The sequence below is a fragment of the Paramormyrops kingsleyae genome, chromosome 25 (assembly GCF_048594095.1).
Source record: "Paramormyrops kingsleyae isolate MSU_618 chromosome 25, PKINGS_0.4, whole genome shotgun sequence".
NCBI lineage: Eukaryota > Metazoa > Chordata > Actinopteri > Osteoglossiformes > Mormyridae > Paramormyrops > Paramormyrops kingsleyae.
The window spans coordinates 14953232-14966444 of NC_132821.1; the positions used below are offsets into that span (position 1 = coordinate 14953232).

At 48.6% G+C, this 13213-nt stretch overlaps 1 pseudogene; it reads right to left on the reverse strand.

Annotated features, from left to right (window-relative positions):
- Window positions 1–5597: 5597 nt before the first annotated feature.
- Window positions 5598–5830, reverse strand: LOC140583238 (U2 spliceosomal RNA; annotated as a pseudogene).
- Between the last annotated feature and the right edge of the window lie 7383 nt (window positions 5831–13213).

Here is a 13213-nt window from a genome sequence, read left to right on the forward strand (position 1 = left end):
CATTATTTAGTGCATAATTACAGGGAACGTATGAGAGACAAAAGTCTGTCAGTTCTCTCTCGTCAAACAAGTGAAATGGATGCGAGTGATAATGTTACTATAAGCGAGCTGTTATGAAAACACCTGGCGGTATAACTGTAAATTTATCCTGTAGTTCTACATTTATCTCAAACATGTCATTCTGACACTGATATGTCTTCAAGCCATCATTAGTGGCTCCCTCATCTGGCCTCAGTAGTGGTTGCATCCCAGAGCCACCAGCAGCCTGCTGGTCTTGGTGGCACCCCAGTGTTTGCTTGTAGAGGAGATGCTCAGTGGCAGTGATGGTGGGAGTCCCAGATGAGACAAGATGAGCACAGAGCTGTCCAGCCCACTGTTGCCAATGGTCACATTCTACCAGAATGCCCTGACACTAACATCCAAACATCCCACGGACCCCAGCTATCCACTGTAGGGAAACTGAATAAGAAGCCTTTACTTTGGGCAGAAAATGCTTTGTTTGTGTAGTACGTCTTAGTGACAGAGTAGCAATTTCAGAGGCCATTAAGTTGAAAAATATGCAGTGAAATATCTAATGATATCTGAACATTCAAACACAGCATACAATTCAGTTTGAAATTAAACGGTTCTTTTAAATAGAATTGTTTAAATTTGCAGAGCCGACGGCCGTGTGACCATGAAATGAAATGAAATGCCGACAACATTCCTGGAGCCTTCAATTTAGCATACACAGTGCCCTCTACAGGATTCTGTCGAAACCGCATCCCCTTCAGCCTCGTTCACAAAACGTGCGAGTTGTTTTCAACATACGTTTTTCTTTATAAATCCCAAAATCCTCTTAGATACGTACCTATGAATGTTTGGCATCTTTTTCGGTCACATGAAGCCTTTATAAATGAATTCCCGATTAATGCCTCTACATGGCTAGTGGTGTAATTGTATCATTAGAAACACATGAAAACATCTTAATTGCGTTAAGGTATGTAATGGTATAGTCACATGACAAAAGATAACTTCGTGACTTAGCAAACTGCATGTTCTTCATCTCCTCTGTATGGACCATAGAGCTGTGTATAGGAGAGTCTGGCAACACGTCACGTTTCAAGATACAGGGATTGCAATTCAATATGTTGCTATATTTTGCAATTTTTAAATCTGATGTTAGGAAAACTTGTCATAGTATAAAAAGCACACCACGTACAAATGGAAGAAATCTGAGTAAAAATGTTAACTTTTTTAAGGCAACCATAATAGGGGGCTCGATTTGCATTTATCACAGTCCCTGTAACAATCTAACGTCATATATATAGCACCACAACTATTTCAGAATCAGCCAACGGTGGTAACGTTACTAGTCTGCAGCGTACTTTAGAGTTTAGATTCTCTGCCCGAGCCCGAGCCCGAGCCCAGACCCGACCCGACCCGACCCGTGGGCCGGGTCGGGCCGATATTTCCTGCCACTATCTTCGGGCCGGGCCGGGCCGGGCCGGGCCGGGCGGGGCCATGATCAAGCATTTGTGTGTGTTTTTTTTTTTTTAAATCATTACTTAATTAGCCTAATTGGGTGGAGAGCTATGCCATAATTATAAATGTAGCTCCCTCCCGTAAGACACGAGCACAAGAGTCCTTTGCATTTAACTGAGCCGACGGTTTATTCGAAAGACAGTGGCTTCGTTATTATCACCATCATGGCAGACGTGAGAACTAAATACAGATACGGAAACACAAAATCAAGCACATTTACTTACAATATTAGCTAACAAACATTGAAATTCAAATGAAATATAAACATAAATAACAATAAAGACAGCTTAGAGAATTCATATACAGTTAACACGAACCTCAGTTAGCATTTACATTTACATGGCTAAATACAACAAACTTAACTAAAACTTAATTAACACATACCTCGTTGGCTGCTTACGGAAGGATTTAACCTTTTTCTTAACCCTTTACTTAAAGTTCGATGCCGAGCACACAAACTGGTTCCAGCAGCAAGCGAACTGGATAAGTGAAAACGTGCTTTTCTTCTAAACGTGTCTCAAAAATCCATTCTGAATAAACAAACAATGCAGTTTACATGCTTCGTCCTTGTTGCATTTTTTATTAAGATAAATCTAAACTAATTTCTGTAGTTCAAACAACTTAGAATTGTAGTTGAGAACGTCTGTTACAACGGCTCACGTATTAAAAAATAGTCGGGTTTAAATCGGGCTCGGGCTCATAATTACAGTTAATGTGTCGGACCGGGTCGGGCTCGGACACAAGGTGCACGGGCTCGGGTAGGGTCGGGTTTAATTTTTTGGGCCCGATCTAAGCTCTAGCGTACGTTGTGCAGGTTACCAAAAATGACTAGTTATCAAATACTGCATATAAAAGTAATTATAATGAGGGTGGGACTGGACCGTGTCCGTGAGGAGTTTCGACGTGTGGTGCACGGGTGCGGCGAAACGTGCTGCATCGATCAGCGCATGCTCCTCCAGCCTGACCTAACCTGTATATATAGCCTAATAAAGGAAAATAATAGTGGCCTAAATGTTGCATATTGATCGCTTTAACATCGGGGGAATATGGGCTCAAATGTTCGGTAGTGATGTTTCTGCAACACAGAGATGTTTGCCGATGGATTTTCAAGTACCGCGGAGACATAGTGCCAATGCATGTGTGCTCTCTGGGTAGTTATATTACTGTAGTGTTGCTGCTGTGAGCCAGACAATACGACTGTCTAATTGTACCTATCAGCGTACCTATAATATCACCCATTCATTGCGCCAGGGTAAGGTCGGATGGCGTTACATCATAAACAGGAAATTAGGGGAACATGCTGCCTTTATCCATTAATATTTTCACGCAAGACAAAGGTAACGAGTCCATTGAAATTTCAGTACTTTGCGTTTTTTAATTTGAAATGGTAATTAGTTACATTACTCCTTACAGACAAAAGTAGTGTAATTACAGTAACGCGTTACTACCAACATTGTTAGGTAGTGTGGGATTCAATAGAATTATAAAGAACACACAATGAATAGAGGAAAAGGAGAATATAGCTTAAAGCAGGGCATGATGAAAGGGGGGGGGTTGATTCTAGAAAATGCAGTTAACTGAAACGAGAACTGACTGGCGCCGGCAGGGCAGGGGGACCTAATCTGAACAGATAGAGGAAGCGACAGAAAACGTCAGCGGCCCCTACTTATCATTTAGCCTTCCAGAAGGACAAGTACTAACCGACTAACTAGAGCAAATATCAAACATGTGGTTGTCACGTAGACGGAAGGTACCGAGAGAGGGGGGAGATGCCCAAAGGGCTTTAAAAGGGAAACAGCTGATACATATGGCAGAGCCTCCTCTTGTACATGCCGAATGTATGTCAGATGGTCGCTCCCGGATTGCAATCTGTCAGAGAATAAACTGGTGACCTGCAACTTCTCCACGTGTCAGCTGTGAATCTCTTGACCCGGTGGAGACGGCGTACTCCAACACTCCCCAGCCACTCTGAAGCACTGTGCAGATCAACAGTCACCTGTCTTCACAGATATTTTCAACCAGTCACTGGATCTTTGTGTCTTAAATCATCCACAATAACACCTTTTCCAAAGAAACCCAGAGTCTCTTGCCTCAGTGACTACAGACTGGTGGCTCTCACATCGGTGGTAATGAAGGCTTCTGAGAGACTTGTGCTGTCATACCTTAAAACCATCACAGACGCATCTCTTGACCCCAGGCTACAGTCTGCCTACAGAACCAACAGACCTGTGGACAATGCAGTTAACACTGGACTCCATTTCTTGCTCCGACACTTGGAGTGCCCTGAGACATATGTTAGGATTCTGTTTGTGGACTTTAGCTTTGCATTTAATACTATTCTATCGGAGCTAATGCGGACTGAACTCTCACAACTGTCCGTGCCTGATCCAAAATAACATGTTATAACCACGATGGCCCAGTTTTACGCTACAATCATTGAGTCAGTGAACGAGACCAAGCCAGACTGCAACACATCATCCACTCAGCAAAGCGAATAATCGGCAGTAACCTGCCTACCCTCCAGACACTGTACATCACCAGAACCAGGAAACGGGCGTACAAAATCTTTGAGGACCCATCTCACCCTGCTCACCACATCTTTCAAGCCTTACCCTCCAGGAGAAGACTCATGGCAATCAGAACCAAGACCACAAGACACGCCAAGAGCTTCTCCCCTCAGGCAGTCTCTCTCATTAACCAAACCAGTCTCTGAATGGACGTTCAATTAATCGTCAGCTGCAGTGAAATATCCACCAGCATAACCAGTGAACAACTGATAAACTTCCTCTATGATTATATTCTGCACTCTTGCACATTATGCACACATACTGCGAACTCTTTATATATTTTGCACTCTTGCACATATAGTTGACTTGGCTGCTACTTAATAACGACACTATTCAAGAGCCCTTTAAATTATTATACCATTTATATAGTTTATATTCATACTACAATGATTACTATGTACACACACATATATAAATATCATAATACCATCATTACTGCCATTAATAAACTTAATTATCATATTATTATCATATTACCCAATTGCCAGTCTATTGTCTATTACCTTTCTGCATATGTCTTTGCTAAATGATGTATGTTCTTTGTAATGTCATGTAAAAGCACCACCAAGGCAAATTCCTTGTATGGAAACATATATGGATTCCGATTCTACATCCTTCATCAGGACTAGAAAACTTCCATCCAGTGTTGCATTTCACTTTGACGCTGTCGCTTTTGAAACACTTTTCTGTGATCTAGCTCTTGTTTTGGTCGCCGACTATCATCCAACAAAAGGTTCATTTCAGCTCTCCTAATCTGACATAAACCACACTCACAAACACTTTCGGGCTACTGTGCCACCGGGAAGGGATGGACTCCGGTCGGGATGGGTTTCCAGCATTTCCTATCCTGGCTGTTCTCTTTAGGGACAAACACAAGAATGGAGTCTAGTGATCACACCGGAACCTGACTTACCTGAACGGAGATGTACGGAGCAGACTCTCATATGCGCAGGGATGCTCTGGAATGCAAGGTCTTTACGCCCCACCGCTAGAAGCTACGCCATCCGACGCCATTTCGTCAACTATTCCACTTTTGCCCTTTGTCTTTTCCAATCCGGAAAGGAGAAGAAACGTGTACTGGTCCTGAAGACCGAAGAGAGACCGGAGTCGACATGGGGCCGCCGCTTAGCGGGTTGCCGTTAGCCGGGCCTCCGTGACGCCCCCGCTCGGAGTAGAATGCCCAGGGACGTCGCAGCCACCGGCGTCCTCCCTGTCCTCCTGTCCTCTCAAAAAACAGCAATCGTTTAAACAAACATGAGGGAAAATTCAAAAGGCAAAGATGACGTCATGCCTTACCTCAGCACAGCTGCCCACCGCACAAGCGACAGCGTGTCACCTTACTTTAAAAAAAAAAGAAAAAAGAAAAACGGCGGGAAATGGGGGCCGCGCACGGACAGGGCCCCTCCCTCACACCACATGCGGCTAATTAGTTGGCCATCCAGAGGCACTCAGTCTATTAGTCACCCATTCAGTCAGTCAGTTCTGCCTTTCAACAACAGGGGGCAGTAGAGGTGCACCGTTCCCGGAAGCACTGCAATACCGGGTCGATGCCTGGAGCAGACGGGGCAAGCCCCACTTCCGGCTCCCTGTTCCAAAAATCCGTTTAATATGTGGTGCCCTCCATGGGGGACGTATCAAAATAACCTTTTCATACCAAAACAAAATGTAAATCAGCTCAAATACATGAATAATAAATATTATGCTTGTACTACTAACATTTACACATAATCACAATCTATAAGGCTGAAACATTCCCACACTATGCAAATCATGCCAACACAGTACAATCAGACTTTCAAAGATAATATTAAACAAATAGAACAACCTGCAGAACTATTACCCATAAAACAGGAAAAGGGCAATAAGACCAGCAAATACAATTATACACCATTTAAACCTAATTACAATTATATGGTCAATAAAACAATTAAAATGTCACCTTATATGCATGCTATTAAAAAGTTAAGACCTTTAACCCTCTGGAGTCGACGGCATCGTCGGCAATGCCGTGTATCTTTCTCGTGTATTTCAGTTCATAACTCGCTGAAATCTTATTATAGAAACATGAAAAAATGCTGACTAAATCCGTAATCTGTCTTCTTTTCAAAACGTCCATTGTCGGAAGTATTAAACTTTTAAAAATTAGGTTAAATCGGCAAAAAATTAAACCATGTCACCTTACTTTGTTTTACCTGCTTCGGGGGCATGTAGTACCGCTGTCACCCGAAGATCGCTATTCACATTCTAAATAGCCGCATTAGCGTGTATTCAGATCGCATTCGCATGGTAATTTGATTAACAGCACAACGGTGAAACGCGATCCAGATACATCTCCATCAGCACCATAAAAGGGGGGTAGGGACGTGGCCAAGTGACAATGGCTCATTCATACACATGAAAGTTGCTAAATATTCAATGAAAGGAGCCAGAAATAGTTACATGAGTTAGGTTTTTCTTATTCATTTATCCAAATGAATATTGCAACTACACCATTTAGTCATCTTCATGTAGCCAAGACTTTGGTGATCAGATATCTGGGATCAAGACAGACTGCCAGCGTTGCTTACTATGTACTTTTATAATGTTTCTGCAAGTGTTCCAAACTGCATTTTGCAATGTCTATACTTTGAATGTCAAATTACAAACTTCACATAAATCTGACATATTTACAAAGTACACTAAGATTAAGATGAGTTTGTTGCCAAACCAAATATATAAGAAATAATTTATTTGCCAGGAATTAAGTTTATGATATTGAATGAAATGTGTGAGCTTGTCCCAGTTAGTGAAAGTGTGTCCCCTACCCCTAGACTCCAGAGGGTTAAAAAAAGAACACATCCGCAGACTTCCAAGCTCTGCACAAGGGTTGGGCTAAAACGGCATTTACACCTTCCCAAAACACATAAAATCAGTAAGCTTGGGAATAAAATAGGTTAATCGCACAATAAACAGCACAACAGATCAAATAAAATGCTAATAAATGTTAATAATGTTAATATTGATAAGTGCTACAGTGATCAACCAAAACAGTGCTCAATAAAATCTTTACGTGCCATTAAATAAAATCCATACCAAATAAAACACACACACAGAAAAACAAAGCACACTTACCTAAAACCCAAAGTGTCCTCTGTGTGCTTCAGGAAAGTGCATCACGTCAACCCTGTAGGATGGAGTGTCACCACCTAGACGTACCGGGGCAGCTTTCGCCTAGGATCAAGGCAGTTGGATGGATGTCAACTTACCTCTGGGGGTAGGTCGTTTAGGTAGATGGGTGCTTCCTTCTGGGGGCTGGGGGTTTGGGTGAATGTCAGCTTACTTCTGTGATCAGGGTGTTTGGGTGGGAGCGAGCTTACCTCTGGGGTCAAGGGGTTGAGTTGAAAGCAGCTTGCCTCTGGGGTTGGAACATTTGGGTGGATGTGAGCTTACATGAGGGGCCTGCATTTTTGGGTGGACAGCAGCTTGCCTCTGAGATCGTCTGCCGCCGCCCCCCAACTTTCATTGCCAGGACCCCCTCCCTTCCCTAAGGTAGAATAATTCAGACATCCCAACCTGCAAAAACTCAATTCAGGGAGGTGCCCCCAACCGCCCGACATGGAGTGAGATGTAACTTCAACAAACTTGATTTCACAGTTTAATTTCTTCATTAATTTCCTCTAGTCAGCGCACTAAATTACGAAGGTCAATATTATGTATTATTTTGACAATAATATAAGTAGATTATTTTACCATTTATGCAAATTCCTTAATTATATTCCATTGCTACTTTACAAAAGTCTTCAAGGAGTCTTTCATGACAGCATTGGCAACTAACCAAGTGTCTAACTAGTGTAGACCTGAATACAGCACATGAAATGACACTTGTTAAACTCAACTCAACATGCATTTTACAGTCGTTTAAACCGTCATGAGCAATGCTGAAATCACTGTTGCTAACAGTACAGCACGCAACACTGTCATTATTTTCATCCTTATTAAACAAGGATACACTTTTGTGTAGTCTGAAGTGAAATACGTTTTATATTTCCGTTTTTTGGGGCACTCCCCCTCTGTCATGATGCTCCACTGAACCGATAACTTCGGTCCTCGAGAAGTTAAATAAAAGCCCGCCCGCATTGAAATCTGATTGGCTTATTTTGCTAAGTAAACCAATCAGGATGCTGTCTGTCTAGCACGGGCTACAGGCACACACGCAGGGATCCACACATATGCACGTTCTCTCTTTCTCTCTCTCACGCTCATTCCGTCGTACGCGCGCGTCTCAAGTGCGCGATGCACACGCTACTGTCTGGTATGCATGCTCTTGTTTACTTGCTCTTCTTTCCGGGATATTTTATTCAATTTGCGGGTATCAGGGAGTCGCGGTCAATATGTGGGAGACTCCCGGAACTTCCGGGAGACTCGGGATGTCTGGATAACTGCTTATTTGTACTATAATGATAGCTGTTAATTTTCAGGGAGCTGTGATGATATTCGAAATTGTGCTGGGATATATAAGTACTGTGAAGCTGTATTCTAATTCTATTTATACTTTCAGCTTATTCACAGGTCTCTCCTGCATTCATCTTACTGTCCGTCCATGCCTACTTTAACGTAAAATCAGACAGATTGCTTAACTTGCAGCTGTCCAATTACGCGTACATGTTTTATTGCTGCAGATAATTAAGGTAGGTAATACAACGCTGAAGGTTAGATGTATAGTACGATTACATATGTACAACATGTGGTAATTTCAGTCAGACAAACGTTTAAAATGGAAAACCAGCTTTCCGTTTCCATAGCACGTCTTAGTCGAAGTACTACACTGCCATCTATTGGAAAAGTCAGGTTACTGAATCGTGAAATGTGTCTGTACTAAAATGGATAATATCTTCAGTCATGTTTTCTTTCAGGACCACTATAAGAGGATTATCAGTATGAAGGTTTATCAATAAAAACAATTTATTAAACTAAATATTACAGGGCTCTCCCTGAAAATACGACGCTCTTAGCTTCCAAAGGCAAGGACACTGTTACCGACAAAGATAACATTAGAATAGTTGTTGTTTCTTTCCTTTTAATTCCTTTGTGCAGAACTCACAAATTACAGACTTTGTACTAATGTCACCTTTTCTACATCTCTGCAGGAGCATTTGGTATCTGCGTATTGTATATGTGGTCAAACTGTAACAAAATAGACAACTTAAATTTCACTTAGAAAGCTGTATCATGTTATAAATTCGGGAAATCACACACCTTCTATATTAACTCTTAAACATTAGGCTTTAGCTTCAATATCTCGAACACACTATCAGACATCTTTAGAACACTTTCGCCTTTTCAATAGAAACCAAATTGTCATGATCCGCTCCGTCCGCTCCCGATGTGTGCCACGCCCCCTCATTATCCACGTGTGCTTTCCCGATCGTGCCCAGCTGTTCCTTGTTATTTTGGTTAGTCTTCTGTATTTAGTCCGCGTCTGAGTACGTTACCCCAGATCCGTCATTGATGTTTGTCACTGTCTTGGTCCTGTCTGCCCGAATAAACCCCGTTTGCCTGCATTCTCGGCTTGCCTCGCCTGTTTCCCGGCTCGCTCGCTCACCGCACGCAACAGAATGACGGATCTCCACAACGCACCTCCGCAGGTCGATGATCAACGCGTCGATCTGCTTCGCGAGGTGCTCTACTGGCTCCACCAGCCGGAGGTCCGGGAGGACTCCGGACTACTGGACTTAGCCAGTAAAAGCGGGACCCTCCTTCAGGAGGTAACCCCGCTCACGGCAGCGCCTGTCATGGCGGAGGTTCGCGAGAACCTCCGACAGCTCGTCGACAGGGTTACGGAGAAGCGGCTTCAGCCGCTCGCCCTCTCCGAGGCAACCCCGCCGCAATCGTCATGCCCCAGCCGCAAGAAGAAGAAGAAGCGGAAGGGGAAAGGGGAAGCAGCCGCCCCGACGCTGCTCTTGGGGGCCTGCTCCTTACTCCCCGCCGGGGATGACATCGCCGCGGCACCGCCTGCAGCAACAACGGCTGCTGACGCCACACTGCCCGCGGCTGCGCTGCCTGCTGCAGCTGCCGCCTCTCTGCCCGCGGCTGCGCTGCCTGCTGCAGCTGCCGCCTCTCTGCCCGCGGCTGCGCTGCCTGCTGCAGCTGCCGCCTCTCTGCCCGCGGCACCGCAACAGCCTGATGCCTGTCTGGCTGCTGCTATCCTGCCATCGCAGGCAACTTCCCCCTTCCAGGGAACACGGCTAGCCCTGAAAGGGGCCAGGGCCGTCTGGGATTCGATTCCCCGGATCCCCAAGGCCCTTGAAGGGGCAGCGCCAGCACGCCCGGCGCCGATCCTGGCGCCTATCTTGGACCTGCCTTCCCCGGACGTGCCTGCTGCAGCTTCTGCCGCTCTGCCAGCGGCACCGCCTGCTGCAGCTTCTGCCGCTCTGCCAGCGGCACCGCCTGCTGCAGCTTCTGCCGCTCTGCCAGCGGCTACGCCTGCCCCGCCCGTCCTGCCCTGCTCGCCTGACCTGCCCGTCCTGCCCTGCTCGCCAGCAGCCACGCCCGCAGTTCCCCCTGCTGATGCTGCCGCGCTGCTTACGGTGGCCCCTGCGGACCGCTCACCGGCCCTGCCCGTCTCACCGGTCCAGCCCAGCTCGCCTGTCGGCACTGCAGCCACGCCTGCAACTGCCGTCACCGCTCTGCCTGCAGCACCGCCTGCAGCTGGCTGCTTGCCCGAGGTGCCCACGGCGGCGCCCCCTGCTGGCCGCGTGATGGCGGCGCCCGCGACGGCGCCCCCTGCTGGCCGCGTGATGGCGGCGCCCGCGACGGCGCCCCCTGCTGGCCGCGTGACGGAGGTGCCCATCCTGCCGGCACCTGAACTGCCTGTCTCGCCCGTCCTGCCGGCACCTGAACTGCCTGTCTCGCCCGTCCTGCCGGCACCTGACCTGCCTGTCTCGCCTGTCCTGCCTGACCAGCCTGCAGTCCCTGCAGCCACACCGCCTGAGGAGGACGCTGCTTGGCTCGCGGCGCCCCCTGCTGGCCGCACGCCGGTGGAGGAGGAGGCCGCTCTGTCCGCCGAGGCGCCCCCTGCTGACCGTACGCCCAAGGCGCCTACCCAGGCGGCCCCTGCTGACCACGTGACGGCGGCGCCCGCCGAGGCGCCCCCTGCTGGTCGCACGCCTGCAGCGGTCTCCGCTTTGCCCGAGGTGCTCCCTGCTGGCCGCACGCCCAAGCCCGTCTCGCCTGTCCTGCCCGTCTCGCCTGTCCAGCCGGCCCAGCCCGTCTCGCCTGTCCAGCCGGCTCCGCCTGCTGCTACGGCCGCGCCCGTGGCCCCGCCTGAGGCCACCGCTCTGCCAGCGGCCCCGCCTGAGGCCGCCGCTCTGCCAGCGGCCCCGCCTGAGGCCGCCGCTCTGCCAGCGGCCCCGCCTGAGGCCGCTGCTCTGGCTGCCCCGCCTGCGGCCACGCCGGCTGCCTCTTTAGAGGCCTTGACTCTTGTCCGCCCAGGACTAACCTCCCTCATGACTCCCTCACCCTTGCCTCTGCGAGGCCGACGCCCCCCAGGACCCCGCCTGTCAGTTTCCCGTAAGGGACGGGGACACAGGCGTCGGGCCCGGGTCCCGCCCGCCCTGCCCCCTGGCTCGCCCGTTCGGCCCCTGGCGGTGGCTCGGTGGCTGCCTGCGGGTCCTCCGGCTCGGGGTCGGCGGTCGCCTCCGGATCCCCCCCTGGTTCCTCGGTGCCGGTCCTCGGTCCCGCCTCCGGCTCCGTGTCGGCCGCCTCCGGGCCCCCCTGCTCCGGCTTGGCGTCGGACGGCGCCTTCCCCGGCTCCGGCTGCGCCTCCGCCTGCCGCGGCTTCCCCCTCCTGCCTACCTGCACCGGTGTTCCCTCCTGCTCCTTCCGTGTCCCCTCCGTCACTCCCTCGTCCCGTTCCCTTGGCCCCTGGGTGGTCCCCTCCTGCTCCCTCCTCCCTCTCGCCTGTGGCCCCTCCGGCCGCTGCCCGTCGCCCGCCTGGGTTCCTTCGGGCTCCCCTGGCTCCTCCTCCCTTTCCCTCCGTCCCGTCTGTTTTTGCTCCTCGTCCCTCTGTGTCTCCTCCGTTCCCTTCTGGTCCCTTTGTCCCTCCTGTCTTTGCTCCTCGTCCCTCGGTGTCTCCTGTGTTCACTCCTCGCCCTGTTGTTCCTCCGTTTTCTGTCCCCTCTGTGTCTCCTTTCTCAGTCTGCCTGTCTGCGTTTCCTGTTCTTTGTCAGGTCCTGTCTTTCTGTTGGTCCTTGTTCCTGTTCTGTGTCTCTGTCCTGTTTCCGGTGTCTCGTTGATGTTTTGCTTTTGTTTTCCAGGTCCTGTTCCCCGGTTTCGTCCCGTCCGTCGCCTCCTCTCGGGCGCGCCCGGTGTGCGCGCCTTTGGGGGGGGGTTCTGTCATGATCCGCTCCGTCCGCTCCCGATGTGTGCCACGCCCCCTCATTATCCACGTGTGCTTTCCCGATCGTGCCCAGCTGTTCCTTGTTATTTTGGTTTGTCTTCTGTATTTAGTCCGCGTCTGAGTACGTTACCCCAGATCCGTCATTGATGTTTGTCGCTGTCTTGGTCCTGTCTGCCCGAATAAACCCCGTTTGCCTGCATTCTCGGCTTGCCTCGCCTGTTTCCCGGCTCGCTCGCTCACCGCACGCAACACAAATAAGCCTATAAACATAGTTAAATAACAACTGCATCACATTTGGCGAGAAGACGTTAATTATCCACCGCGATCTCAATCAACCTTAACATAAACCACAAGCGAATTGTAACTACAATAAAATATGCTCACCACGCTGGGCTCAGGAAAGAATCAAAAAATGTAAAGCAATTTGTTATTATTAGATAGTTTAAAGCAGAGATCACTAACAGGCGGACTGCGGTCCGGGTCCGGACCCAGAAGCTGTCCCATACGGACCCAGACCGATAGCCAAAACAGAAAGTTATTATTTTGAACCTGATGGGGTGCTTCTATTTTAACCGACGCAGCTTTTGTAGTCTTTTCGGTAGTGAGTTGGTACTAGAACCGCCGTTTCCCACGCCAATGAAAGTCAAACGCCTTTGATCGCCAAGCAAGACGTAGTTCTGCGTATGCAGCCCTTTGTTTGCGCTAATATGCCATTAGTGTTAATAGCAGCAGCAAAGCTAACACC